The sequence below is a fragment of the Heptranchias perlo genome, unplaced genomic scaffold, assembly GCF_035084215.1.
Source record: "Heptranchias perlo isolate sHepPer1 unplaced genomic scaffold, sHepPer1.hap1 HAP1_SCAFFOLD_254, whole genome shotgun sequence".
Classification (NCBI taxonomy): domain Eukaryota; kingdom Metazoa; phylum Chordata; class Chondrichthyes; order Hexanchiformes; family Hexanchidae; genus Heptranchias; species Heptranchias perlo.
The window spans coordinates 415,798-421,797 of NW_027139266.1; the positions used below are offsets into that span (position 1 = coordinate 415,798).

Genomic DNA, 6,000 nt, shown 5'->3' on the forward strand with positions numbered 1-6,000 from the left:
TGGGAGAAAATAGAACCAGCAAGAAACATAAAAATGGATTGTAAGAGCTTCTACAAGTGTATATAAAGGAAGAGATTAGCGAAAGTAAACATGGGTCCATTGGAGGCAGAGACAGGAGAATTTATAATGGAGAATAAGGAAATGGCAGAGAAATTTAACAAGTATTTTGTATCTGTCTTCACAGTAGAAGACACAAAAATCATACCAGAATTATTGGGGAACCAAGGTTCTAATGAGAGTGAGGAACCTAAAGCAATTAAGATTAGTAAAGAAAAAGTACTGGAGGAATTAATGGGACTAAAAGCTGACAAATTCATTGGCCTTGATGGCCTACATCCGAGGGTTTTAAAAGAGGTGGCTGCAGAGACAGTGGATGCATTGGTTTTATCTTCCAGAGTTCCCATGATTCTAGAAAGGTCCCCATGGATTGGAAGGTACCAAATGTAACCCTGCTATTCAAGAAAGAGGGAGAGAGAAAAGAGGGAACTACAGGCCATTTAGCCTGACAATAGTAGGAGGGAAATTGCGAGAATCTATTACTAGGGAGGTGGTAACAGTGCACTTAGAAAATCATATTATGATTCGGCACATGCAACTTGCTATTATGAAAGGGAAATCGTGTTTGACAAATCTATTAGAGGTTTTGAGGGTGTAGATAGCAGGGTAGATAAGGGAGAACCAGTGCATGTAGTACATTTGGATTTTCAAAAGGCATTCAATAAGGTGCCATGCAAAAGTTTGTTGAACAAGATTAGGGCTCATGGGATTGTGGGTAATATATTAACATGGATTGGGGATTGGTTGACGGACAGAAAACAGAAAGTCGGAATAAACAGGTCACTTTCGGGTTGGCAGGTTGTAACTAGTGGGGTGCCGTGAAGATCAGTGCTTGGGCCTCAGATATTTACAATCTATATTAATGACTTAGATGAAGGGACCGAGTGTAATGTATCCAAGTTTGCTGATGAGACAAAATTGGTGGGAAAGTAAGCTGTGAGGAGGACACAAAGAGGATGCAAAGTGAAACAGACAGGTTAAGTGAGTGGGCGAGAAGTTGGCAAATGAAGTATAAAGTGGGGAAATGTGAGGTTATTCACTTTGGTGGGAAGAATAGAAAAGCAGAATATCTTTTAAAAGATGAGAGACTATGAAGTGTTGGTATTCAGAGGGATTTGTGTGTCCTTGTACACGGATCACAGAAAGTTAACATGCAGGTGCAGCAAGCAATTAGGAAAGCAAATGGTGTGTTGGCCTTTATTACGAGGTGGCTGGAGTACAAGGATAAGGAAGTCTTGCTGTAATTATATAGGGCTTTGGTGAGACCGCATCTGGAGTACTGTGTACAGTTTTGATCTCCTTACCTGGGAACGATATACTTGCCTTCGAGTGGGTGCAACAAAGGTTCACTAGATTGATTCCTGTGATAAGAGGGTTGTCCTGTGAGGAGAGATTGAGCAGAATGGGCCGATATTTTCTGCAGTTTAAAATAATGAGGTGATATATTGAAACATATAAAATTCTTAGAGGGCTTGACAGAGTAAATGCTGGGATACTGTTTCCCCTAGCTGGAGAGTCTAGAACTAAGGGTCATAATCTCAAGATAAGGGACTGACCATTTCGGACAGAGATGAGGAATAATTTCTTCACTGAGATGGTTGTGAACCATTGGAATTCTCCACCCCAGCGGGCTGTGGATGCTGAGCCATTGAATAGATTCAAAACAGAGAAAGATAGATTTTTGGACACTAAAGAACTCAAGGGATATGGGGGTAGGTGGGGAAAGTGGATTTGAGGTCGAAGATCAGCGATGACGTTATCAAATGGCGGAGCAGGCTCGAGGGACTGAATGGCCAACTCTTGCTCCTTTCGCTGATGTTGGTCCGCTGGAAAAGCAGAACTTGCCAGCTGTTTTAAAACTTTTAGCCTAAACAAGGACTTGAACCCTGGACCCTCAGATCACTACCTGTTTTAAAAGTCTGATGCTCTACCGACTGAGCTCTCCAGGTTCGCTGGTGGATTGGTTTCCATCATACAGATTCATGGTGGGACTCTGAATTATCCCTGTCGCTATCGAATTTGGGGGAGTATCCCTTTGATACAATTTTTAGCAACGTGTTGAGGAGAATCCTTGTTTCTGTTGAACATGATGTAAGAAACATGGACAGCGAACTTATGATTGTGCAATTCTTCTTGTTTGTACAAAATGTCTTGTCATTCGTTCGCAGCAATAAAAAATACACTTTACCCAATGGCTCAAAAGCTGAACTTGTTCCACACGGGAGCTGGAAAAGGCCTCTCGACATTTCAGCCGATCAACAATTGAAAGCTGAATAATTTCACCCGTTACACCGTGACACCAGGCAGCAGATTTGCCTCCCGAATTTTCCCTACACGACACTTCAAACCGATGAATCCCTGCTTCACGGAAAGAAGAATTGTGTGTTTGGTTCTTTAGATTTAAAGATGTCGTGCCGGCCGCTTTACCATTTCAGCTCTCGCCAATCGCCCCCTCTCCCTCCTATAAACAAATAAACTCTCACCTGCTATTGCAAGACGGGAGGCCCGAGGAGCCTCAGTGCCCACATGGGGACATGAAGAAGTCGATGTGCTTATGGAACCGGTTGTACCTTGAACTCCAGTCAAAATGTTTCGAAGGTTCAACTACTTTAGATGGCGCTGAAACTCACAACCCCAGCATTTCTCGAGTGTATAATTATTGTAGAAATAACGCGCGCTGACCGATTGCTCCACTGGAGCCGCGCACGGTCTGTGTCCCCAGTGCTCCCATCAAACAGCTTCATCCTCGGTCTCTCAATTATCACTTCCTGATCTTTCCCACACAGAAACCTCCAACCAAGAGGCGATTCGTTAAACATCCGCAGTGACCTTTAAAAGCCGTGGAATCTGAAACAAAACCCCAGACGATAAGAACTTTTAATTATATTATTATTATTAACTTAAGGACAATTATTTTCATGCTGCTTTGAGGATTTGGGCAAAGTGGGAGCTGAAACGAAGAAACTCTCTCTGGGCTGTCGGTGATTGGAGAGATGGGCGTTATTTCATTTGAAAACCGAGGCTCGGAACTTCCTGATGGAGAAGTGTGAGAGAAGATTGTGGTTAGTGGCAGTTTCCGGGGAGATCGAGAGGAGAGGGAGAAAAGTCAAAGTCACAGCTGTGACAGCTCAAGTGCTCTGCTTATCTGTAATATTTAGACAGTAATGTAAAATACAGGACAAACCAGTTTGGTATCGGTTGTTAAAAATACTAAAAGTCCTGGGTTCAAAGGCGGATTTGTGAAGAGGGAACTGATTTAACCGCCAGACCGAAATCATTCCCCATGAATCTGAAGCGTCTTGGGGAAAATGGCAGTGCGAACTGTTCTGTTCGTGTCATGACTTGAAAGACCCTCCAATTCCCGACAGTATCTTTGAACGAGTTGTGCAGCCAAACCGCGATAGAAGCCGCTTTGCATTCGTCAAACGTGTCGGTGACGATATTGGGGGTGATCAGGGTCGATTTCAATTATTTGAAATCTCACCATGTGACCCGAAGATTGACGGCAGAATCGAGTTTTTCCTATAAGTCCTGAATTGAAGGGAAAGGCGCAACAAGCAGGTCGGAGAAATGAAGAGCAGAAAATGTGGGTGAAACTTGCACGAGTGAAAATCCCTGTATGTTGGAAGACTCAGTCCCCAGTGGTGGAGAGGATTGGGATTTCAAGCTGTCTCACAGCTCACACACACCATTGGCTCATTTAATCACCTTCAACAACTCGAATACATCAACACTTAATCTTCTATACACGAGGAAATACAAACCTTTTATCTGCAACTTGTCTGCATAATTTAAACATTTTAGCCCCGGTATCATTCTGGTGAATCTGCACTGCACCCCCTCCAAGGCCAATATATCCTCCCTGAGGTGTGGTGCCCAGAACTGAATGCAGGACTCGAAATGTGGTCTCAGCAGAGTTTATATAACTGGAACAATGCAAAGTACTCATTTAGTACCTCTGCCATGCCCACTGCCTCCGTGGGTAGATCTCCTTTATGGTCCCTAATCGTCCCCGCCCCTCCTCTTACCACCCGTTTATTGTTAACATGTCTGTAGAAGACTTTTTGATTCCCTTTTATGTTTCCCGCTTCATCTTACTCTCTATCTCTCTTATTATCCAGGGAGTTCTGGCTTTAGTTGCCCGACCTTTCTACCTCGTTGGAATGTACCTTCTCTATACCTGAATCATCTTTTTATAAGGCGCCCACTATCCAATTATAGTTTTGCCTGACAATCTTTAATTCCAATTTACCGGGGTCAGATCTGTTCTCATCCCACTGAAATTGACCCTCCTCCAATTGAGTACTTTTACTTTAGAGTGGACAGAGTCCATTTCCATAGCTATTCTAATCCTTATGATACTGATCGCTGCTCCCTAAATGCTCCCCCACTGACACTTGCTCCACTTGGCCCGCCTCATTCCCTTGCACCAAGTCCAGCAATGCCTCCTTCCTCAGTGGGCCAGAAACGTACTGGTCGAGAAAGTTATCCTGAACACATTTCAAAAATTCCCCCCCTTCTTTGCGCCTTATATTATTGTTATCCCAGTCTATATTAGGATAGTTGAAATTCCCGGTTATTACTATTTTATGGCTTTTGCACCTCTCTGTAATTTCCCTGCTAATTTGCTCCTCCATATCCGTCCCACTAGCTGGTGGCCTATAGAATACACCCAGGAGTGTAATCGCATCTCTATTGTTCCTTAACTCGAACTCAGTACCCAGGAGAAATTCCCTCGTTCCTGGGAACTTTGTATTAAACAGATGTTAGCAGCAAAAAGTGTTCGTGGTGGGACTGAGAAATGCTTTAACAGCCGGCACCCTGAAAACCGAGCTCCAAGTATCGGTTTAAATAAAGTCCTGAACTGACAGAGCGGAGGGCAGATGAGGATTGAATTAAATCCCAATTCACTGAATCTAAACAAGGTTTAAATAAGTGAACCTGTCAGGAGTGGGATTCCTGAGCTTGTGTGTGAGCTGAAACTGGATCGGTCCCGTTCTGTAAAGACTGAATGGCAGGCGGCTCCCAGACAGGGCTCAGGCCGGGACTGGCAGCTCTCCGCTGGGAACGGCTGGATTGGAGAGCGGGGCTCCTGCGCTGTTGCTGCTGCTGCTTCCGCCTCTTCGAGTCCCTGTGGCGGTCGGTACCGATCGCCCTCCTATGGATCCGGCTACAGGTGGGCGCTGTGGACCTCGTGGCGCAACGGTAGCGCGTCTGACTCCAGATCAGAAGGATGCGTGTTCGAATCACGTCGGGGTCATTCCATTTTCACAACGTTTCAGTGTCACTCTGTTTTATCGCGGGGCAGTCTTTCAGGGATGGTCTGTTCACTGTGTGTAAAATAATATTTATCACAGAATGAACACACCACAGAAGGAGGCCATTCAACCCATCAATTCCTTACCTGCCTTTTGTAAGACCAATCCCATTGGTCCCATTCCCCGTCCCTTTCCCCGTGGCCCTGCATTTTCCCCTTCAAGTATTTATCAAATTCCTTTTTAAAAGCCACGATTGAATCTGCTTCCACCGCCCTTTCAGGCAGCGCATTCCAGATCATAACCATTCGCTGCGTAAAAAAGATTTTCCTCATGTCGCCTTTGGTTCTTTTGCCAATCACCTCAAATCTGTGTCCTCTGGTTTTCGACACTTTTTTTTTATTCGTTCACGGGATGTGGGCGTCGCTGGCAAGGCCAGCATTTATTGCCCATCCCTAATTGCCCTTGAGAAGGTGGTGGTGAGCCTCCTTCTTGAACCGCTGCAGTCCGTGTGGTGACGGTTCTCCCACAGTGCTGTTAGGCAGGGAGTTCCAGGATTTTGACCCAGCGACAATGAAGGAACGGCGATATATTTCCAAGTCGGGATGGTGTGTGACTTGGAGGGGAACGTGCAGGTGGTGTTGTTCCCATGCGCCTGCTGCCCTTGTCCTTCTAGGTGGTAGAGGTC

General features: G+C 45.0%; 2 non-coding genes across 2 annotated transcripts; one reads left to right on the forward strand and one right to left on the reverse strand.

The window, feature by feature from the left end:
* Window positions 1–1,921: 1,921 nt before the first annotated feature.
* trnak-uuu (transfer RNA lysine (anticodon UUU)) lies at window positions 1,922–2,006 on the reverse strand. The gene is given in 2 exon segments: window positions 1,922–1,957; window positions 1,970–2,006. It is a non-coding gene; the product is annotated as a tRNA-Lys (tRNA).
* A 3,239-nt stretch (window positions 2,007–5,245) lies between these two features.
* Window positions 5,246–5,317, forward strand: trnaw-cca (transfer RNA tryptophan (anticodon CCA)). The gene has a single exon. It is a non-coding gene; the product is annotated as a tRNA-Trp (tRNA).
* Window positions 5,318–6,000: the final 683 nt, after the last annotated feature.